The 25,178-nt window shown below is 35.4% G+C and overlaps 1 long non-coding RNA gene across 1 annotated transcript in view; it reads left to right on the forward strand.

Annotated features, from left to right (window-relative positions):
• The window catches only part of LOC139046468 (uncharacterized), a 39,006-nt gene extending 34,940 nt beyond the window's left edge, over nucleotides 1-4,066 (forward strand). Inside the window, exon 3 of the long non-coding RNA XR_011506570.1 lies at nucleotides 3,802-4,066. This is a non-coding gene — a long non-coding RNA (uncharacterized lncRNA). The remainder of the gene's footprint in view (nucleotides 1-3,801) is intronic.
• Nucleotides 4,067-25,178: the final 21,112 nt, after the last annotated feature.

Here is a 25,178-nt window from a genome sequence, read left to right on the forward strand (position 1 = left end):
TATGCATATTATTTTCACTTCCAATGACTGTAATCCTGTTGATCTTCCTGAGCCTTGAGGGTCTTCTGTTTTTCACTTTCACTGCAGTTATGTTTGACACACAGATCTACTGAATATGCAATGATGAAACGGTATGCTTGGTTCTCTGCCATGTTTGCTTAATATTTGGTGAAAGCTTGAGTAAATGGGAAGTCCTAATGTCAACAACAGGAGATCCAGAGACTGAAAAGTGAGAAGCCAATGTGGGAGCAGAGGCTGTGATGGGAAGGGATAAAACCTGTCATATATGTATACATATAATAATATATAACACATATACATATGATAATATGTGTGTATCTTGTATGTGAATACAATAACATATAATACATATAAACATGGAATATATAATACACACATACATATATATGTGTATAGAGAGAGACATGTATACTTACATAATTTTAAAAGAAGTAAAATAGAAGGATTGACTGAAGATGTATAGTAATCTCTCTTTTTCCTAAGCTTCCACTGCAATAATAACAATAAAAGAATAGGAATCATATAAACCCACAATGGTGAAGATGATGGAAGAAAAATTGCAGTGGCTGTCCATTATTTAGGGCTCCTCAACATGTTGAAAACTTTCCTTAAAATTTTATTATTTTCCACATTTAGAAATCTGTCTTGTCAAGGTAAAAGCAGAAATCTTCTATCTCTGGGATCCCTTGCAGCTGCTTTCCATCAATCAGACTCTATGCCTTTATCTTTTTCTCATATTTTTTTTCTCTCTCTCCCCTATCTTCATCTGCATCTCCACCTCCAGCTCCATCTCTCTAACTTACACTTTCTGGAACATTTCCTTAATTCTCTTTCCTCAAATATATATTTACTGTATATAAAATGTTGGCCATTAGCCTTTGATTGAATTTTTTCTTACTTTTTAGTTGCACAAGACTAGCTCAGGTTGACGTCTGCCTGGATGACTGAAAGAATTATTTATATTTATATAAATTTATATTTTGCCCTATTTACTGATCCTCTGTCTGCCTGTCTCACTCCTCTCTGTGCCTGTGTGTATACCACAGTGTCTATTTCGAAGGGAGTTTTAAAAAATTAATTATTTTATTGAGGTCATATTGGGTTATAACATTGTGTAATTTCAGGAGTACATTATTATATATCAATTTGAGTATAGACTGCATCATGCTCACCACCAATAGTCTAGTTTTTATCTGTCCCCATATATATGTGCCTTGGAGGAAATTTTTTAATAGCTCTTAATTTTTTCCTTATTCAGTGATCTTTTCAGGTTTTATCCCTTTTGGGAAAGCTATAGTATTCACATTTTTCTACCATATTGTCAATTTTGTACAGCTTTTTAGTATTTTTGGGAAATAGTGTCACATAGTAGCATCATAAAAACGAAAGTTCTGATCTGTTCTTACAGCTATTTCTTATTTGGTAATTCACATTTTCTTTAACTTGTTTATTGGATTTTCTAGAGCAAATGTTTCTTTCTGATTCGTCTCCCTAAAAATAATATTTGATAGTGAGATACTTTATAAGTAAGATAGAATACCAAACATTGATTACTAAGAATAATTTTAAAGTAATATACTTTTGCTTCTTATTTTTATATGCTGCAGACAGGCTATTTCTTGGGTCATATTAGTTGAATATGTTTAATCTTTTTTTTTGCCACTTTAAGAAGGTGTAAAAGGGGCTGGCCTGGTGACCAGGATTCACAGATTTAGATCCTGGGGGTGGACCTACACACCACTCATTGAGCCATGCTGTGGCGGTGGCATCCCACATACACAATGGCGGAAGACTGGCACAGATGATAGCTCAGCGACAATCTTCCTCACCAAAACAAAAAAGAAGGTGTAAAAAGAATGTGTGTGGGTATAGATAGTGTGTAGTTGTTTTCATGAGCTTCACAAGTCTTAACATGCTTGTGTTTGACAGACAATTCTCAATTACCAATTTTCTCTGTGAAATAGAAGCCAGTGTCTATGGCTAGAAGTTATGCTGAATATGGACAATTGAGACAAGAAGCACGCATGGCAGCAAAATTCAACTGTGAATGCCTTTTTTTGTTTTCCCAGTAAGGAAAAGAGTACTTTTTTCCTAAAGCAGCACTTCCCAAACTTTTTTGTCTTCAGGCTCCTTTACAATCTTAAATATTATTGAGAACCCCTAAACACCTTCTTTTATGTGGGATATAGTGCAAATTACAACTATCAAAATAATATTGTCAGAAATCAAAATTGAGAAAAACTTTAAAATACGTATTTATCAATTCACTTGAAAATAACCAAAGTGAACTCATTTTGTGTTAAAAAAGTAACATTTTTATGAAGAAATAACTCTTTCCCAAAGCGAAAAGAATTATGACTAGAGTGGCATTTTTGGAAATCTCTTAAATGTCTTGCTTGGTAGAAGACAGCTGAGTTCTTATGTCTGCTCTGCATTCAGTCTTCTGAGATAGCGCATGTTATGCAGTCTTTAGGAGCCTCCACATACACTTCTGAGAAGAAGAGTTAAAAGGCAAATAGCATCCTAGTGTTGTAATAAAAATAGTTTTGATCTTGCAGACTCACTGAGAGAGAATCACAATTCTAAAGTGAAATGTCAGTCTGTTCCAGAATTCGGAGAGCACAATGAAGGACAATTTGGAAGTGAATTTTATTTGCCTTGGTTCGGAATACCTGAGTATGCAAATACGCCTCAAAATATATTAAAATTTTAGCAAAATGTGCTTAATTTTTGATGGGCTGGCTTTCCTGGCCTACTAATTGAAGCCTTAACCTATCATATGGATAGCTGTTCTTTACCTTCTGTGCATTCTGCCTAGATAAAAGAGATTGTTTCTTAATAGATTAATTTTCTGTGCTTTATGTCATTGTTATTGTGTCCTTGATAGTAAGGGGGACAAACCACAAAGAACTACGCTTCTAGGATACTTTACAATAGTGTTACCTTTCATGTATATTTTAAAATGTTTTATTGTCAATTTGGTCAAATAGATAACCAAATAGTTTCTTAGCCGCCTACAATTCTAAATCAGCCGAGTGAACGAGCCTGTGAAGGTGCTTTTGATTTTGCATTCCCAAAATAAAACTCTAAATTTAGAAATAAAATAAAGATTTTAGTATATCTATCACATGCAAAAATATCTTTGTGATTTCCAAGAGAGCTTCTGGGAAATCACAAATATGTGCTTCTTTTCTTTCACTTCAGAAAAAGAGAGATGCTAGAAATAATTAGGCTTGTCTCTGTAGAGATTACCCTAGAGGGGAAGTTTCTATTCATTCTAGGAAGGAACAGAAATCTCTGCTTCTCCTTTTCCTTTCGGGTCATGTTGTTTCAGAGGCCTAGACATGAATTAGTCTATCATTTTTGCTAATCTACCTCAGCTATACTTAATTTAGGGGTAAATCCTCTTAAAGGGTGTGTTTCAAACAACTTGAACTATGAGTCACAGCACATTTTGCATTTTGATACAACACACACACACATTCGCAAATGCTCGCAACGGAAACAAAAGTTTTAAGAAATAACACGAACCCATACATCTGCGCTGTATTTCCATTCTAGTCCCTCCCAGAGGCTATTTGACTTGACTCAATTTAACCCTATTTTATCAAAACAAAAATCCTGGTTGCGAGCCACTAAATTGATTCCATAATCCACGCTTGGGTTGTGAACTCTAATTTGAAAAACACTTCACTAAATAATTTTTTATTGATAATCTTACCTTTCCCTGTCATGCAAATTTTCATATTTTCTTTCTTTCTTTTTTTTTTTTTTTAACAGTTACAAGGTGGGGAGAGTACATCAGCAGCCAGTTAGCGACAACACATCCCACCTGGGATCTGTCTTGTCTGAAGAACGATAGAAGCAAGTCCGTGACAAACCATGAGAAAGGGCTTTTAAAATCTGGACCTAATCAGCCTCAGCGGATCCAAAGTATTTCCTTTTCCTTTTCCTCTGGGGAACTCAGAATAAAAGGAAAGTTATATGATAAACTAATTTCAGACTCTGTACACTTTTCTTTTGCAAATGAATCCATTAAAATTGAGGGAGCACCTGCTGACCTGTGCACTGTGCTATTCAATGCTGACTCAATTATTTTCAGGAGAGTGGAATTAAAATTTGTATTTTAATAATGTCTACTGATCCTGTGTCCTAGCAGCTGTTTTATTTTTGCTGACATCGTGGAGAAAACAGTACCTCATCCTTGGAAAGTATCAGTTTCTGTTGGAGAATTACACAGTTCGGAGTGTTCCTGAACTATGCACATTTCTCATACATGCTGACACCACGTGAAGTGCTTTTCTTCTCTTTCCTACCACAAGTTTCAGCACCTAACTCTATCTTCCTTTCTGCATCTTTACCACCAACCTCTGTGTCACGTAACAGTCCTCAAACTAGCTGCCAGAAGGTTTTTAATAGAAGGTTTTACTGAGATGACAGGGCATAACACATTAAAAATATAAATATGGCAACATGACAATAGTTTGAGGACTTTTACCAGTTCTTATAGTCATTCTAGGTTTGTTAATGGGACAAGATTTCAAATAGCCTTCTAGTCTTCCTTTCTATTTTGAAGGGTAGAATATCCCCCAAACACTCCTCCCTTAGATCCTGGCTCTCTTCTGAATTCCTTGCTCTGTATTGTATTTATCCATCCTGAAATATGAACTGTAATGCATCAATAGGCTCGAACTTGTATCCATTCAAGTGTTCAATTACATCAAGTAAGTAGTTTGTGCTCCTGGGGACCACCAGTGTATTTCCCACATGACTGAACCCTGTATGTTTCCAATATCCTCAGGAAATGTCCCATTACTCTCTTTACTGACAATCATATTTTTATATTGTTTTTTTGTTTGGTAACCATGAAGGTTAAAACTAGCGATTTCCCCCAATAACTTTTTCTTCAAATGTAATCTTGGGGGAAAAGCAATATATAAACTCAACAAAACAGGAGAATTTCTATTTGAGGAGAGGAAGAGACTTCTGGAGCCCAGTGAACTCATCACCACAGTCACCTCATCCCTGATGGAACTCCTAAGTATTCACAGCTGACACGAAACACGCAAACATACGCACGTGAGCACACACATACCAACATGTGTCTAAACAAACAGATATCACTGCTCCTACTTGATATTGAGAAATTTTGGAAAAATAAGGAAAAATAAATGACTGATTTCTGATTAAATATGTAATCATTCCCAAATTGAAAAATCATTACTAGATTGAAAACATATGAATAAAAATTGTAGCGATCTTCAATGAGAATATGAAAGAGAACAAATGCAGACAAAATATTTCCACAAATTTTTGGAAGAAAAAAAGCAGATGGAGAAGTGATAACATAGTTTAGAAACCTAAAAAAGAAAAAAACACTACAACTTAAGAGCCTAAAGAGAGGTTTACGTAAGAATGATATTAAAAATATTTAACAATCTGTACAGCATGGACCCTGACCAGTACATTTACGTTGAGTGTGGACCAGGTGAACTAGTACACTAATATCAGCCCTGAGAAAATCAATGAAAATGGGCATCTCCATAAGTTCTGTTCCTGACAGCACACACTGCCTTTGGGAGAGAGGTGTGAGACACAGGCCCGAAAGCTGTGGGACTAGTTGAAGGTTTCACAGAGAGTGGTTACTTATATAGCACTCACTGTGGTACTTAGATAGCACTCACTAGGTGGTAGGCACTATTTTTTTTTTTATTAAAGTAACATTGGATTATAACATTATATAGCTTTCAGATGTACATCATAATATATTTCAAATTCTGTGTAGATTACATTATGTTCACCACTCAAAAACTAATTATAATTAGTCCATCAGCTCACATGTGAGCCTAATTACCACTTATGCCCTCCCGACTCCCCCTGTTCTCTTATGGTAACCACCAATCCAGTCTCTGGTGCGATGTGTTTCCTTGGCGTTGTGTTTATCTTCTACTTATGAGTGAGATCATACGGTATTTGACTTTCTCCCTCTGACTTATTTCACTCAGCATAATACTCTCAAGGTCCATCCATGTTGTCACAAATGGCCGGATTTCATCATTTCTTATGGCTGAGTAGTAGTCCATCGTATATAAATACCACATCTTCTTTATCCATTTGTCACTTGATGGGCACCTAGGTTGCTTCCAAGTCTTGGCTATTGTGAATAATGCTGCAATGAACATAGGGGTGCATGTATCTTTATGCATTTGTGTTTTCAAGTTCTTTGGATAAGTACCCAGCAGTGGGATAGCTGGATCATATGGTAGATCTATTCTTAATTTTCTGAGATACTCCATACTGCTTTCCATAGTGGTTGCACCAGTTTGCACTGCCACCAGTGGTGTATGAGGGTTCTCTTCTCTCCATATCCTCTCCAACACTTGCTGTTTCCTGTCTTGTTAATTATAGCCATTCTGACCAGAGTGACGTGATACCTCATTGTAGTTTTGATTTGCATTTCCCTGATAGCTAATTATGTTGAGCATCTTTACATATACCTGTTGGCCATCCGTATATCTTTGGAGAAATCTCTGTTCAGATATTTTGCCCATTTTTTAATTGGGTTGTTGTTTTTTTTGTTGTTGAGCTGTATGAGTTCTTTGTATATTTGGATATTAACCCCTTATCCAGTATATGGTTTGCAAAGATCTTCTCCCAAGTTTTAGGTTGTCTTTTCATTTTGTTGATGGTTTCCTTTGCTGTGCAGAAGCTTCTTACTTTGATGTAGTCCATTTGTTCGTTTTTTCTTTTGTTTCCCCTCCCCGGTCAGACATGGGACTTGAAAATATGCTGCTAAGACCGATGTCAAAGAGCATACTGCCTATGTTTTCTTTTAGAATTTTCATGGTTTTGGGTCTTACATTCAAGTCTTTAATCCATTTTGAGTTGATTTTTGTGCATGGTGTAAGGGAACAGTCTGCTGTCATTCTGCGTGTGGCTGTCCAGTTTTCCCAACACCATATATTGAAGAGACTCTCCTTTCTCCATCATATGCTCTTGGCTCCCTTGGCGAATATTAGCTGTCCATAAATGTGTGGGTTTATTTCTGGTCTCTCGATTCTGTTCCATTGATCTGTGTGTCTGTTTTTATGTCAGTATCTTGCTGTTTTGGTTACAATGGCTTTGTGGTATACTTTGAAATCAGGGAGTGTGATACCTCCTACTTTGCTCTTTTTCCTCAGGAACTCTTTGGCTATTCGGGGTCTTTTGTTGTTCCATATAAATTTTAGGATTCTTTGTTCTATCTCTGTGAAAAATGTTGTTGACCTTTGATAAGGATTGCATTGAATCTATAGATTGCTTTAGGAAGTACGGACATTTTAACGATGTTAATTCTTCGAATCCAAGAGCACAGAATATCTTTCCATTTCTTTGCATCTTCTTCGATTTCTTTCAACAATGTTTTATAGTTTTTGGTGTACACATCTTTCACCTCTTTGGTTAAGTGTATTCCTAGGTATTTTATTCTTTTTGTTGCAATTGTAAATGGGATTGTATTCTTAATTTCTCTTTCTGCTACTTCGTTGTTAGTATATAGAAACACAACCGATTTTTGTATGTTGACGTTGTATCCCGTGACTTGATTGTATTCCTTTATTGTTTCTAAAAGTTTTTTAGTGGATTCTTTAGGGTTTTCTATATATAAAATCATGTCATCTACAAAGAGGGACAGCTTCACTACTTCTTTTCTAAAATGCATCCCTTTTATGTCTTTTGCTTGCCTGGTTGCTCTGGCTAGGACTTCCAATACTATGTTAAATAAGAGTGGTGCCAGTACGCATCCTTGTCTGGTTTCTGTTCTTAGAAGGATAGCTTTCAGTTTTTCTCCATTGGGAATATTTGCTGTGGATTTTTCACGTATGGCCTTTATTATGTTGAGGTATTTTCCTTCTATACCTATTTTATTTAGAGTTTTTATCATAAATGGATGCTGTATCTTGTCAAATGCTTTCTCTGCATCTGTTGAGATGAACATGTGATTTTTATTCTTCATTTTGTTAATGTGGTGTATCATGTTGATAGATTTGCAGATGTTGAACTATCCCTGCATTCCTGGAATGAAACTCACTTGATCATGATATATGATCTTTTTAATGTATTGTTGTATTCGATTTGCTAGTATTTTGTTGAGGATTTTTGCATCAATGTTCATCAGTGATATTGTCCTGTAATTTTCTTTTTTTGTGTTGTCCTTGTCTGGTTTTGGTATCAGGATAATGTTGGCTTTGTAGAGTGAGTTAGGAAGCCTCCCCTCCTCTTCAATTTTTTGGAAGAGTTTGAGAAGGATGGGTATTGAGTCTCCTTTGAATATTTGGTAGAATTCACCAGGGAAGCCATCTGCTCCTGGACTTTTACTTTTTGCAATGTTTTTGATTGCTGTTTCGATCTCCTTACTGGTGAGTGGTCTATTCAAATTCTCTACTTCTTCTTGGTCCAGTTTTGGAAGGTTGTATGTTTCTAAGAATTTATCCTTTTCTTCTAGATTATCCAATTTGTTGGCATATAGCTTTTCATAATATTCTCTTATTATCTTTTGTATTTTGGAGGTGTCCATTGTAATTTCTCATCTTTCATTTTGATATTATTGATTTGAGCCTTGTCTCTTTTTTTCTTGGTGAGTCTACCTAAGGGTTTGTCAGTTTTGTTTATCTTTTCAAAGAACCAGCTCTTGGTTTCCTTAATTGTTTCTATTGTTTTATAGTTTCTATTTTCTTTATCTCTGCTCTGATTTTTATTATTTTCTTCCTTCTGCTGATTTTGGGATTTCTTTGTTCTTCTTTTTCCAGTACCTTTAGATGTGCTGTTAGATTGTTTATTTGGGATTTTTCTTCCTTGTTGAGGTAGGCCTGAATTGCTATAAGCTTCCCTCTTAGAACCACTTTTGCTGTATCCCATAGATTTTGGCATGTCGTATTTTCATTTTCATTTGTCTCCAGGAAATTTTGACTTCTTTGATTTCTCTATTGACCCAAATGTTGTTCAGTAACATTTTGTTTAATCTCCACATCTTTGTGGCTTTTCTGGTTTTCTTCCTGTAGTTGATTTCTAGTTTCATACCTTTGTGGTCAGAAAAGATGCATGATATTATTTTGATCTTATTAAATTTATTGAGACTTGTTTTGTGGCCTAATATGTGATCAATCCTCGAGAACGCTCCATGGGCATTTAAGAAGAATGTGTATTCTATGGTTTTTAGATGGAATGTTCTATGTATATCCACTAAGGCCATCTGGTCAAATGTGTCATTTAAGGCTAGTGTTTCCTTATTGATCTTATGTTTGGATGGTCTATCCATTCGTGTAAGTGGACTGTTAAAATCCCCTACTATTATTGTGTTACTGTCTATTTCTCCTCTTATGTCTGTTAATAATTGCTTTATATGTTTAGGTGCTCCTATGTTTAGTGCATACATGTTTACAAGTGTTATATCTTCTTGTTGGATTGTTCCCTTTATCATTATGTAGTGCCCTTCTTTGTCTCTTGATACAATTTTTGTTTTAAAGTCTATTTTGTCTGATATAAGTATTGCTATCCCCACTTTCTTTTCTTTGCCATTTGCATGGAATATCTTTTTCCACCCTTTCACTTTCAGTTTGTGAGTGTCTTTAGGTCTGAAGTGTGTCTCTTGTATTCAGCATATATATGGGTCTTTTCTTTTTATCCAATTGGCCACCCTATGCCTTTTGATTGGAGCATTTAGTCCATTGACATTTAAAGTAGCTATTGATAAATACATATTTATTGCCATTTTGTTCCTTTTTTTTTCTGGGTGTTCTAGTAGTTCTCTGTTCCTTTCTTTTTCTCTTGCTCTCTTCGCTTGTGGTTTGATGGCTATCTTTAGTAATATGTTTGATTTCTTTTGTCATACTTATTTGATTACTTATTATAGTTTCTCATTTGTGATTACCATGTGGATCCTACATAATATTCTATGTATATAACAGTCTATATTGAGTTGATATACTCTTTAGCTTGACCTCTTTCTCAAAGCTCTACTTTTTCACTCCCCTCCTTTCACATTTTATGTTTTTGAAATGATATCTAATCTCTTGTTATATGTGTGTCTATCCATTACCCTCATATTATTGAAATAGGTCGTTTTAGTACTTTTGTCTTTTAACCTTCATATTATCTTCACAGGTGGCTTATCTGCGACCTTTACTATATTTTTACCATTACCAGTGATTTTATTGCCTGGTTTTTTGGGGTTTTGTTTGATAATTTTTTTTACCCCTGTTTGTGGTCATCACTTTCCAAATTAAATAAGTCCCTTCAGCATTTCCTGTAGAACTGATTTCTTCGTGGTAAAGTCCTTGAATTTTTGCTTTTCTAGGAAGCTCTTTATCTCTCCTTCCATTCTGAATGACACCCTTGCTGGATAGAGTATTTTGGCTGTAGGCTTTTTCCTTTTAGCACTTTAAATATGTCATGCCATTCTCTTCTCACCTGTAGGGTTTCAGCTGAGAAGTCCACTGATAGCCTTATGGGCTTTCCTTTGCATTTCACTTGTTGCCTTTCTCTTGCTGCTTTTTGGATTCTCTCTTTATCTTTAATTTTGGACATTTTAATTATAATGTGTCTTGGTTGGGCCTCTTTGGGTTTATCTTGTTTGGGGCCCTCTGTGCTTCCTGTACTTGGATGTCTGTTTCTTTCCTTAGGTTAGGAAAATTTTCATCTATTATTTCTTTAAATAAATTTTCTGCGCCTTTGTCTCTCTCTTCTCCTTCTGGAGAACATACAATCCGAATGTTAGCACACTTGATATTGTTTCAGAGTTCCCTTAGACTGATCTCATTCTGTCTAATTCGTTTTTCTTTTCTGCTTTGGTGGTTTCCTCTAGTCTTTTGTCTAGCTTTCTCACCCATTCTTCTGTATCCTCTACTCTGCTATTGAGTCCCTCTAGTGAATTTTTTCATTTCCAGTGTTGTATTCTTCATTTCTGATTGGTTCTTTTTTATATTTTCCAGTTCTTTGCTGGTGAGCTCACTGTTTTCATCCAACATCTGTGAGCATCCTTATGAGATTTTGTTTGAACTCTTTGTCAGGTAGCTTGCTTATTTCTGTTTCATTTAGTCCTTTTTCTGGGGTTTTGTCCTGTTCCCTTGCTTGGAATGTATTCCTTTGTCTCCTCATTATGCCTCTTTCTCGGTGCTTATTTTTAAGTATTAGGTTAGTCGGCTATGTCTCCTGATCTTGGAGAAGTGGCCTTATGTAAGATATGCCTTTTGAGGCCTAGCATTGTGCTTCCCTCTCATCACCAATCCAAATCATCCAGGAGTGACCCCTTTGTGGGCTACTTGTGTTCTTCTGCTGTGGCAGGGTTGCTCTTAATGCAGGTATCCAGAGAGTCTAGTCTTTCCTTCCCGGTCCAACTGTTTGTAAATCCAGTTTGGGGAGCCTCAGAACCATTGGCTACAAGGTCTAACAGCACACTCCTGTTGCAGTTTTCCTGTTAATTGGGTAGGTAGCGAATGTAGCTGGTTGCTAGTCTCAGGGGCTTACAGTTGCTATAGGCCTCAGGCCTATAAGGCTGTTGTCAGTTCTCTTAGGAGTGCAGCTGAGTGGGGCTGGCCCTAGGCACAGGAGCACTCAGTTGTTTCAGGCTTTGGAAGGTGGGGCTGATCCTTTTTATGGCTATTTGTGAAGCACAGGTCTTCTGCCACTGATAAGCCTCACCATCAATAGGACCACACACACTGTCAACACAGTCCTGATCCACGCACACTTCCCAACCCCCTGGAGCATACCCCAATGCCCCACTGCAGAGGCCCCCACCTCTCCACCAATGCCCCCCAGAGTTCACCTGGTCCTCACATAGGCCTTGCCCTACAGAGGCAGATACACTTGCCTGCCTGTAGAGGATCAAGTCACCTAGTCAATGCAAGCCTACAAGTAGCCTGAGGGCTTCCTGTTGGGCAGGGCCGGTCCCTAGGGTGGGCTGCCTTCCCTGGCTGAACTGGATTAAATCTGCACTCTAGTGGTTGTGGCAGACCCCTGGGCTAAGAGGCCAGGGGAAGAACCTCAGTTGCATCCACCAGAGTCTGTGTTACCACACTGGTACCAGGTCAGAACAATGGTCACCACCAATGTCTTAGTCTCTGGAGAGGTTCTTCCTCCTACTGAGATGCCCCCAGAGCCCACTAGGTGAGTTTCTTTTCACCAAAGGACTTTCAGCATTCTTTCTGGTGATTTTAGTTTGCTGAGATGGGTGAGTTTGTGTGTGGGCCCTTTAAGACCCGGGTCTTTTCAGCTTTCATCTGATAACTTTGCTGGGGGTATCCCCACTGCAGTTAATAGCCAGCAAAGCCTGATAGTAAGATCCTCATCTCAGTTGTCCTGAGTCTGAAGGATGCTTATTGCAGTATTGGCCCCTGCTCTGGACCTCACTCCTCCAGGGAGGGCTGCGTACCTTAGGGTGGCTCCTGCCTGGCTGGCTGAGATATTCCACTGTTCCAGAAGGTGGCATTTTTTTCTCTCCCACAAGAATTTCTACTTCTTCTGCCTTAGTCAGGACTGCCCCTTGTTGTGAGCGTTCTTTTTATCCACTTTTCAGTTTTCTCTCCAGGGTAATTTTTCCAAAAATAGTTGTAACCTGGTTATGTTCATGGGAGCAGCTGAGTTCAGAGTTTGCTTACACTGCCATCTTGATGAGATCAGTAGGCACTATTCTTGATGCTTTACAAATAATATATTTTTAATTCTATAATAAACCTAAGAGTATTGTAGTAATATTTTCCTTTCTGGATAAGGAAACTGAGGCACAGAAAGGTTAACTTGCTCAAGATCAACCATCTAGTAAGTGCCAGTGCTATAATTCAAATCCAGGCAGTCTGTGTCCATTCTCTTAATGACTATGACTATGAAGTGCTGCCTCCTACTTTCTTCCTCAGGAGAATTTGAATGGAAAGGGCCATACCTAAGGGAATTTATGCATGTCAGAAAGCAAAGTCAAAGAGAGGAGCTGAAAACAATGGGATTCAATTAATTTATTTCCTCTTAACGTGCAGCCTTCAGTCCCACTCTGCTCTCAGGAAGACAACTTGGAGGCGTTACCTTCTCCCAACCCCCAAACACACAAATTGACAGAGGTTGGAGGCTTTGTCCCTGAAGAAACAAAACATCTCCAGAGGAAAGATCTTCACGTGAAGAACTGGGTTTTTTCATGGTGAAAAGGTCAACTTAATATGCATAAACCCTAAAGCTCATCAACTGAGCAAACTCATCTTATCAATCTTTATTGGTTTATTCTTAAATGAAAAGGGCCAGAAAAGGTTCAACTGAGAATTTGAGCCAAAGTTTCAACATAAAAACTTACTACCAATACTACTAACACATTGTTATAGCAATAATTACTGAGAGTGACATAGATGAAGCCTAAGAAGACAATCAGTAAGATTTCAAAGTGATGTTGCATACGTAAAACTAGACCTGAATTCTGTGATGAAAGTATCACAAGAAAATAAGAAACAGTTCTTAGAAACAGTTAAAAGCATGCAAAGTTTTAAGACTGCAGTAAATGGGTTGGAATATAAAGAGTTAAGGTCTCAGAAAGTAGAACACAACAGCAGAGGTCAAACAGAAGACCAAAATACAAGAATAACTTTCCTCAAGTCTTACAGTTTCCATTGTTTAGCTTATATATGCTCTCAATTTTCTTTGGGGAACAACACATGCATAGAAATAATTTCAGTATAATTTTATGCTTTCCAAATCTTCCTCCCATTTTTGTTTTCTGTTCTATTGCTTAAGCTGAAACTTCCAGTACAATCTTAAATAGTAAAGATAAGATAAATCCTTATCATCTTTCTGATTTTAATAGTAATTATTTCAAAGTTTCATCTCTAAGTGTATTTGCTAACATCTGTGATATATCATTACTTGATTAAAATTAAAGTCATATTATATTTTTACTTTTCAGATAATTTTATAGTGAAAGATTGCTAAATTTTATAAAATGCCAGGAATTTCCCTTTTTAAATATATTGAGATGGTGGATTAAATAGGTAAATTTGCTTATTTTGGAAAATTCTTTCACTCTTGGGATAAACTCTGCTTATTTCTATTCTAAATGTTAGAGTTACTTATGCTTATAGATATATTGATGGATTTAGTTTGATACTGGTAACATTCAATTTTATTTAAGATTTTTTATATTTATTTTGATAAATGAAATTACCTACAGTATTCTTTGACGTTGCTGTACTTGTTTCAAATATACTTTGCTGTACTTGTTTCAAATGTACTTGTATCAAATATACGGTAGAATTATGAATTGTGTGGGGTAGATTTTCTGGTTTTACTCTATTTGGAAAGTACTATAAAAAAGAATTAATCTGTCTTAAAAGTTTGGTAAAAACCACTTCATAGACTCTTGAATTTGTGCCTTTTAGGGAATGAAAATGGATGTATTTGAATAACAACTGAATTTATTCAATAGCTTTTAATGCATCCAAGTTTTGATCTTTTATCGGTAAAATTTTAGAAATGTATGTATTTCACGTGTGTTATCTAATTTGTTGGCTAATGGTTGATTATTGCTCTCAGGAATTTTCTTTCTCTATCATTATGTCCTCTTTTCCCCCTTAATATTGATTATTTGTGCCATCTTTTCCTGCTATCAATCAGTCTTGTTAGAATTATCTCTGTTTATTAATCTTGTCTATGACTCTGTTAATTTCCTCACTTTTCCACTTTATCTTGTACTTCATTAAAGTTTCTCACATCTTAAATATTTATTTTCTTCTCTTTCCTTGGGTTGATACTATTATTTAAAAATTTTCTGAGTTAAATTAACTACTTTTCTATTTTTAATAACTGTACTTAAGGCTATTATTTGAGCAATAAATACTATTTAGCATATATTCCACAAATATTTGTACATAGGACTTTCATTATTGTTCAAAGTATATTGTGATATCTACTTTGATGTCCTCTCTAGTATAATATAGAAATGACATTTTGTCCAAATAAACACATTTTGGGCTACATTTTCATTAATTTCTAATCTAGTCTTTGTTAAAGAAAAAAAAGAGTACATTCTAAATTTTTGTGTAGTTCTGGTGATCTAATGAACAGCATGGTGACTATAGATAATAATACTGTATTGTATACTTGAAAGTTGCTAAGGGAGATCTGTAGTGTTCCCAGCACACACACACACACACTCACACATACACACAAAAAAGGTAACTATGTGAGGTGATAGATGTGTTAATTAACTTGATTGTGTTAATCATTTCACAGTGTATATGTATGTTAAATCATCACATTGTAAATATTAAAAAAAACAGATTGTGCAACCTAAATATATACAATTTTTACTTTGTCTGTCCTACCTCAATAGAGCTGGAAAAAATAAATAGATTTATGTGTACTTAAAATTATCAAGCTTATTTAAAAACTCCAAATATCTATACACTTACTGTTTTTCCACTAAATCTTTTAGTTACTGATAAAATCATGAAGAGTGCACCAATGTGGTAGTTTGTCACATCCTCCTTGTAATTATGACAGCTTTTACTTAATATGTTTCTAATATGTTGTTAGGAGTTTAAATGTTTATAACTATTAATCTCTCTTGATGGTTTGATCCTTCTATTATTATGTTTGTCTCTATGTCTTGCAAACCATACTTTGCCGAAATTAATATTGCTTCACTAATTTCTATTTGTTTGATAACATCTAGTATATCTTTTCTAATCATTAATTTTGGAACTACTTTAAAAATATGTCTCCTAAAGGTGGCATATTTTTGGATTAAAAAAACAACTTGTAGCCTGTTTCTTAATAAATTATTTTATTTATTGTGTTACTAACATATTTGTAGTTATTGCTAATATCTTCTTCATGTTTTTTGCTCACTCTTTAACAGATTTTTCAAGATATAAATTACATACCATGAAATCCAGCCATTTAAAGTATACAATTCATGATTTTTAGTAAATTACAGAATTGTTCAACCGTCACTACAATTGGACTTTAGAACATTTCTCTGCGCTCTGAGATTCCTCATGCCCATTTGCAGTCAATTCCTGTTTCATCCCCAATCCCAGACTGTTCTATTTCATCTCTCTGTATGTGCCTTTTCTGAACATTTCATATAAATGGAATCATAGTATATGGCGGTTTATATCTGGCTTCTTTTACTTAGAATGTTTTTGAGGTTTACCTGTTTATTGATAACATTTATCAGTAGTTTGTTCCTTTTCAGTGTTGAATAGCATTTTATTGTAACAACATACCACATTTGGTCATCCATTTATAAGATGATGGACATTTAGATTGTTCCTACTTTTTGGTTATCATTATTAATGCTCTTTGCCTTGTTTGTGTGGACATCATGTTCTCATTTACCCAGGTAGATTCTTAGGGGTGAAATTACAGGCTTGTGTGGTGAAGTATGTTTAATTTTTTAAGTAACACTCAAAACATTTTCCAAAGTGGCTGCACCACTATTACACCCCTATGAACAATGTATGAAGGTTCCTTTTCTCTCTACCCTTGTCAGCAATTGTTATTGTCTGGTCTTTTGATTATAGCCATTAGAGTGGGTACAAAGTGGTATGCCTTTGTGATTTTAATTTGCATTTCCCTAATGACTAATGTATTAATTTTCTATGCATCATAATAAATCACCACTAATTTAGCAGCTTAAAATAACACACATTTATTATCTCGCAGTTTCTGTGGGTCAGAAGTCAGGTCACGGCCTATCTGGGTCCTCTGTTCATGGTTTCACAATGCTACAAAGTTTTGACTGAGTACATTCTTACCAGACTTCCCTGGGGAAGAAAGTGCTTCTAAGCTCACTCAGGTCTTGGCAGAATTCATATCTTGTGACTGTAGGATTCCTGGCAGCTTGCTTCCATGCAAGAGTAGATACAGGGACTAGGGTGAGTCAGCCAGGAAGATGGAATCTTACATAATATAACATAAACATAGATATGATAGCCCATCATCTTTGCTATATTCTATGGTTTAGAAGCAAGTCATAGGTCCCACCTTTGTTCAAGGGGAGGGGATTACAGAAAGGTGTGAAAACAAGGAGCTGGGGATCCTGGAGGGCCACTTTAAAAGTGTGCCCACCAACCAATAATGTTTAGCATCTTTTCATGTGATTATTGGTCATTTGTGTTTCGTCTCTGGTAAAACAATTTAAATCTTTGGTTATTTAAATGTTGGTTCATATTTTTATTATTGGTTTTAAGTCCTCTTTTTACATTGTGGATACAGGTCCTTTATCAGATAAATATTTTCTCATAATCTGTAGTTTATCTTTTTGTTTTATTTATGAATGTTTTTTGAAGTCCCAAATTTTTAATTTTGATGAAGTCCAACTTATCAACACTTGCTTTTCCTTTGCATTTTTCGTTCTTTTTGACACTTAGAGGATTTTTAAAGTTTTCTTTTGCACCTTCTTTTCTTTTTCCAATTTTGAAACAATAGCTTGAATTTCTCTGCTTACCTTAAATTTTTGACACTTTTGACTATGAATATTTTTTTTTTTGGTGAGAAAAATTGGCCCTGAGCTAAAATCTGTTACCAATCCTCCTCTTTTTGCTTGAGGAAGATTGTCTCTGAGTTAACAACCTTGCCAATATTCCACTATTTTGTATGTGGGATGCTGCCACAGCATGGCTTAATGAGTGGTGTATAGGTCTGTGCCCAGAATCCAAACCCGCGAAACCTGGACCACCAAAACAGAGCACACAAAGTTAACCACTATGCCACTGGGCTGGCCCCTTGACTGTGCATTTTTGAACAAAAGGAAGATTCACACTGAGCTAACATCCATTGCCAATCTTCGTCTTTTTTTGCTTGAGTAAGTTAAGCCCTAAGCTAACATATGTGCCAATCTTCCTCAATTTTGTAAGTGGGATGCCTCCACATGATGGTTGATGAATGGAGTAGGTCCATGCCCAGGATCTGAACCCACAAAAACAGAGTGCCAAAGTGGAGTATATGGAACTTTAACCACTCAGCCATGAGACTGGCCCCATAACTTTCTCTTTTATAATACAGAAAAAAACTAGCACTAAAAATTAACAATTGAACTCCCTCATGCTTATTTTTATTGTCTAAAATTTTGTTCTATTGAAAAAAAGAAATAAATTTATTTATATACTTATTTGCTCACTATGAGTAGCTAATGCGACCTCTTTGTTCTTCATTTTTTAGTGCATCATACATCTATTTTATCTTTTTTTAAGTATTGAAATATTGTTATTTTGGTATGTCTAAAAATGTGCTTATAATTTTGCCAAGATTATTAAACATTGATTAAGCGGTGTATCATGTTCTAGTTAAGATATTTACTCAAGAAACTGAAAATATTATTCCATGTTCTTTATTGTTCATGAGACATCTGCTATTTGTCTCATTGTCATTTCCTTTTTTTTATTTCACAGCATCTCAAACCATATTTTTTTGTGGTAACATTAGTTTATAACATTATGTAAATTTTGGGTGTACATCATTATATTTCAATTACTGTGCAGATTACATCATGTTCACAACCCAATGACTAATTACAATCCATCACCACACTCATGTGCCTAATCATCCCTTTTGCCCTCCTCCCTACCTACTTCCCCTCTGGTAACCCCCAATCCAATCTCCGTCTCTATATGATTGTTGTTATTTTTATCTTCTACTTATGAGTGAGATCATACAGTATTTGACTTTCTCCCTCTGACTTATTTCAAGGTCCATCTACGTTGTCACAAATGGCTGGATTTCATTCTTTCTTATGGCTGAGTAGCATTCCATTGTATATATATACCACATCTTCTTTGTCCATTCATCCCTTGATGGGCATGTAGGTTGCTTCCAAGTCTTGGCCATTGTGAGTAATGCTTCAATGAACATAGGGGTGCATGTATCTTTAGGTATTCATGTTTTCATGTTCTTTGGATAAATACCCAACATTGGAATAGCTGGATTGTATGGTAGTCCTCCTCTTAATTTTTTGAGGCATCTCCATACTGTTTTGCATAGTGGCTGCACCAGTTTGCACTCCCACTAGCAGCAATGAGGGTTCCTTTCTCTCCACATCCTCTCCAACACTTGTTTCCTGTCTTTGTTAATCATGACCATTCTGAGGGGAGTAAGGTGATATCTCATTGTAGTTTTGCCTGATAGTAAATGATGTTGAACATCCTTTCATGTGCCTGTTGGCCATCTTTATATCTTCTTTGGAGGAATTTGTTTAGATATTTGCCACGTTTTTAATTGGCTTGTTAGTTTTGTTGTTGTTGTTGAGATGTATGAGTTCTTTTTTTTCTTTTTTTTTTTTGACGAAGATTAGCCCTGAGCTAATGTCTGCTGCCAATCTTCCTCTTTTTGCTGAGGAGGATTGGCCCTGAGCTAACAACCGTGTCCATCTTCCTCTAATTTATATGTGAGATGCCTGCCACAGCATGGCCTGACAAGTGATGCACAGGTCCGAGACTGGGATCTGAATCAGTGAATCCCAGGCTGCTGAAGCAGAGCACATGAGCTTAACCGCTATGCCACCAGGATGGCCCCACAGAGATGTATGAGTTCTTTATATATTTTGGATATTAATCCCTTAGCAGATATATGGTTTGCAAATATCTTCTCCCAATTGTTAGGTTGTCTTTTCATTTTATTGATGGTTTCCTTTGCTGTGCAGGAGCTTTTTAGTTTAATGTAGTCCCACTTGTTTATTTTTTCTGTTGTTTCCCTTGCCAAGTCAGACATGGTACTTGAAAATATGCTACTAAAACCAATGTCAAAGAACATACTGCCTATGTTTTCTTCTAGAAGTTTCATGGTTTCAGGTCTTACATTCAAGCCTTTAATCCATTTTGAGTTCATTTTTGTGTATGGGGTAGATTAATGGTCTACTTTCATTCTTTTGCATGTGGCTGTCCAGTTTTCCAAAACCATTTCTTGAAGAGCCTTCCCTTTCTCGATTGTATATTCTTGGCTCCCTTGTTGAAAATTACCTGTCCACAGATGTGTGGGTTTATTTCTCGGCTCTTGATTCTGTTCCATTGATCTGTGTGTCTGTTTTTGTGCCAGGACCATGCTGTTTTGGTTACTATGGTTTTGTAGCATATTTTGAAATCAGGGAGTGTGATACCTCCAGGTGTGTTCTTTTGTCTCAGAATTGCTTTGGCTATTTGGGGTCTTTTCTTGTGCCATATAAATTTTAGGATTCTTTGTTCTATTTCTGTGAAAAATGTTGTTGGACCTTTGATAGGGATTGCATTGAATCTGTAGATTGCTTTAGGAAGTATTGACATTTTAATGATGTTAATTCTTCCAATCCAAGGGCATGGAATAGCTTTCCATTTCTTTATGTCTCCCCCAATTTCTTTCAACAACTTTTTATAGTTTTTATTGTACTCATCTTTCACTTCTTTGTTTAAGTTTATTCCTATGTATTTTATTCTTTTTGTTGCAATTGTAAATGGGATTGTATTCTTAATTTCTCTTTCTGCTACTTCGTGGTTAGTGTATAGAAACGCAACTTATTTTTGAATGTGGATTTTGTATTCTGCAACTTTACCATATTCATTTATTATTTCTAAAAGTTTTCTGGTGGATTCTTTAGGGTTTTCTATATATAAAATCATGTCCTCTTAGTATTAGTTTTACTCATGTCCTTTATAAGTTGTCACACATTTATTTGTGTGAGAGGGATTTTGTTCCCCTCTCTCTACCCGGTGGGTTAGTTTTTAATTTGCTTTTTAAAATTTAGTTTCTAAATGTGAAACTTCATTGATTTTAGACATGTCTTCTTTTCTGTTAAAGCTTCTAACTTTTGTGTTAAGCACTGCTTTAGGCATAGCCCACAAATTTTGATTATGTGTGTTTTCATCTACATCCAGTTCAAATTGTAATTTCCCTATGACTTCTCTTACTCATGGGTTATTTATAAGTATGCTATTTAATTTATAAAAATATGAGGATTTTCCAGATATTTTTGTGTTATTTGTTTTTAGATTAATACTATTGTTGTCAAAGAACATACTCTGCAATGGTTTAAGTTTTTTTCAATTTATTTATGGTTTCTTTCAGGCCTAGAATATGGTCTAACTTGGGGAGATGTTTCACATACACTTGAAAAGAATATATACTTAGCTTCAGTTCAGTGGAGGGTTCAATAAATGTTAATTGAGTCAAATTGGTTGATAGTGTATTTCAGGTCTTCTATGTGCTGATAGATGTTCTGTTTACTTGTATCAGTTACTGAAAGGAGTGCTGATATCTCCAAGCATAGTTGTGAATTTGTTTACTTCTCCTTTCAGTTCTATTAATTTTGGCTTCTGTGTTTTGAAGCTGTGTTGTTCAGTAAATTCAGATTTAGGATTTTCATGTCTTCTTGTTAAAATGATTCTTACTTTTATGTAATTTTTTTCTTTTTTTTCCTGGTAATTTCCCTTGTTCTGAAGTCTACTTTGATACAAAGATAGGCACTCCAGCTTCCTCTTGATGAAAGTTTGCTTGGGATATATTTTTTCAGCATTTTGCTTTTAATCTGTTAATGCTTTTCCCATTTCAAGAGGCTTCTTTTAGATGGCATCCAGCTTATTTTTAGAAAATTCTATGGACAATGTCTTGTCTTTTAATTAATATGTTTAGGCTCTTTAGATTGAATGTGATTATTGATATGTTCAGATTAAATCCTACCATTTTGTTAGTTGTTTCTATTTTTTTACCTCTTCTTTTCCTTTCTTTTTTCTCTGCTGATTTTTTAACTAAATAACTTTTATGATTCTATTTTGTCTCCATTATTGGTTTAATATTTACACCTCCTTTTTTGAAAACTAGGGTTCACAATATTCATCTTTAATTAATCACTATCTGCTTTCAAATAATATTAAAATACTTCATAAATACTATAATAACTTTACACAATATGCTTCCAATTCCTCCCTTCCATGCAGTCTTCTCTTATAATCTATATTTTACTTTAACATATGCTATAAACCCCAACTATATTGGTGTTATTTTAGCTTTATACTCTCTATTTCAATAAAAAGAGAGAGATACTTTATACATATCTTCATTTTACTGCTTTTGGAGAGTTTTTAAAATCTTGGTTTCTGTTTAATATCATATTCTTTCTCTTTAAAAAGTTTCCTTTAACATGTCTTATATTGAAGGTCTGCAAGTAATAAATTTTCTTTTCTTTTGTTTGTCTAAAAATGTCTATTTGACATTTATTTTTGAATAATATTTTGGCTCTGTATAGGATTCTGGGTAGGCAAGTTATTTCCTTCTTTCAAACCTTTAAATATGTCATTTGTCTTCTGGCTTCCAAAGTTTCTGAAACAGTAATTCCCATTCTTGCTCTTCTGTATGTAATATGTTTTTACCTTTTGGCTATCTTCAATATTTTCTCTTTATCTTTGATTTTCAGAAGTTCAAATATGATACATCTAGGTGTGTTTTTGGGGGAAGTATTTATCCTGCTGGATGGTTCTCTGAGCTTATTGATACCTGGTTTAATTTCTTCTATTCATAATTCAAATATTTCTTCTTCACTGTTTTCTCTCTTCTCTTTTTGGGATTCCAGGTAAATGTTTGTTAAGCCATTTGATGTTCTATAGCTCTTGGATTTTCTATCTTGTTTTTTTTTTTAAACTCTCTCTGTGTTTCAGATTTGGTTATTGATACACCTTTTCTTTACAGTCACTGAGTTTTTTCTTAGGCCAACTCTAAGTCCGCTGATGAGTCCATCAAAGGCATTTTTCACCTCTGTTATCATGCTTTTTATCTTTAGGATATCCATTTGTCTCTTTATTGTTTGTTCTTTGTCCCTGAAGAAACTTTCCATATGTTCAAGCAATTACATTCACCTTTTCCACAAAAATTTTTACCATATTAATCAGAGCTAATTTGAATTTCCTCTCTGATAGTTCCTATAACTGGGTCATTTTTTGAGTCTGGTTCTATTGATTGCTTTGTCTTTTGACAGTGAGCTATTTTCCTTGCTTCTTTTTCTCATGGCTTTTATTAAACTCCTGTCACTGAGTGCAGAACAATAGATTTTCAAATACATAGTCCTTATGCCTTAAAATGAGCATATCTCTTCTTTTACTAGTTCTTTTGTATGTGGGGTGAGTCACTTTAGGCAGAAGTTGAACAAAGTTTTTCTTTTTATTCTTACTATGAACAAAAAATGAACAATGCTACCTTCAAGGTAGCATTGACTTCAATTTCTGAACGTCCCTGCCCAGCATTCAACCTTTAGTAATTTTTTAAATATTTTAGCTGAAATATTTTTATCTGTTTATATGACACTTGACATTTCTTTCTTGTAGTTTGCTGCAGGAAAACCACTGCGCTCTGTCTCTTTGTAGGAATTGGTCTCATCCTAGATTTCACACTACTTGGTTGTCTAGAGACTTCAGCTATCTGATGAGTTCAAGAATAGTTATGATTTTGTATATTATCTGGCTTTTGCTTGTTGTTAGGGTGGGGAAAACACTGTTTCTAAATATCTATACCATAAAGTAGAAGTGGAATTACTCTATCGAGTGATCTTTGGGCTTTGACATCACCTCCTGAGACCCCTAAGCCAAAATCAGGATTAGTATTATGGGCTCAGTTCAGGAATCAGTGGGCTGTGGTCAGCTTGGCTCAGTTACACAGGTAAGGCCACCCCTGCTTCTTCCCAGTTTTATACAAGCCCACATGGGAGAATTTTGCCTCTTCCTTCAGTTTATTGTAATGAGACTGTTTGTAGTTTCCCATCAGACATGGGACATTTTCTATCCATATTATCCCACAGGGTTAGTTTCTGACTTTTCTGGCTTTCTTTAGGACCTGGAGATTGGCAGGCCTTTGGCCTCAATATTGTTTTGTTTCTGTCCCACACCTATCTAAAAAAGCCAGTAAAATACCACCTCTGGGGAAGTGCAATGTTCTAAATGAAGAAAACCATCTTGGCTTTGAGAGACCTGGATTCAAGGTCTGTCTCCACCAGTGGTAAGATGTAGAAAATACCTTCCTCACATAATTTGAAATAATGGATATGTATTTTAGTTGGCTGCATTTACGTCAGTCTTGAACGTTAAGGATGATACATTTGACACATAATTTTGCATAGTATCTGTGAGCCAATAAGGATTATATTAAAGATGATATAGATATAATTAAATGAGTAGTATTTCAAACAATATTTCCATTTATTTACAAAACCTTTTCATCTGCCCTCATTTTAGGTTCTCACAGGCTGAAAATCATTTGGATTAATATTTCCATGTTAATAATGAGACTATGAATAATAGGTGACAACTACTAAGAGACAGACCTGGGACACAAACATAAGTGTTTCCAACTCTCACTGCATGCATTTCTTCTATTATGCAAGGATGTCTCCTTAAAAACAATTACCACACACTGCTATACAGAATGTAGCTTCAATTATTATGGCTCTGTGGAAGAATAGGAAACCTCTTCAATCACTACAAAATAATTTAGTGCTTTCTGTCATAAGTGCAAAAGAGATTTTCTGTTCTGAATGTTTAGTTTAAAACTTGCTGAATTGGCAGAGAAATGATGGAAGTAGCTGATATGAGTGCTTTTTAAAAATTGATGGTGAAAAAAGGATAGTGGAAGTATGGGCTGTCTAGAGCAGCATAACAGAACCCAGGAGTGCTGGGAAAGATCAATGATCCTTGTGGGGCTACTGAAGCTGAGCATACAAAGTGCAAGTTGATAAAGTCTGCTGCATTCGTACCTTAGTGTTGTCTGGATAACACAGACATAGGGAGTTTACAGTTATCCCTAAGCAGTCCTATAATCTGTTACAAGAAATACATCCAGTGTGTCTCACTGCTGTATGTTTAGGCAGCAGGACTCAAGGGGAATGGGCAAATGGGACTATTCTTTAACAGCTTTAATCTCACTCCCCAACTTCTCAGAAAGTGTAAATCTCTACAGTACTGCTTCCCCCACTTTGTTTCTGCCAGCTTTCTCATTGGGTTCCCTCCATTTTCCTGTCACTTTCCATATTTACTCAGAAGACCCGAAGAAACTTCTAAGCAATAGGTCAAGTCTGGGTGAGCAAAAGGAGATTCATTTTCTTAAAAACTTCAATCTATAAACATCTTACCCTTGAAAAGAAACAACTGTAGTTGTCAAAATACATAGCTTAATTTTATGTTTTGGTTTTCTAG

The sequence above is a fragment of the Equus asinus genome, chromosome 10, assembly GCF_041296235.1.
Source record: "Equus asinus isolate D_3611 breed Donkey chromosome 10, EquAss-T2T_v2, whole genome shotgun sequence".
NCBI classification, from domain to species: Eukaryota; Metazoa; Chordata; class Mammalia; order Perissodactyla; family Equidae; genus Equus; species Equus asinus.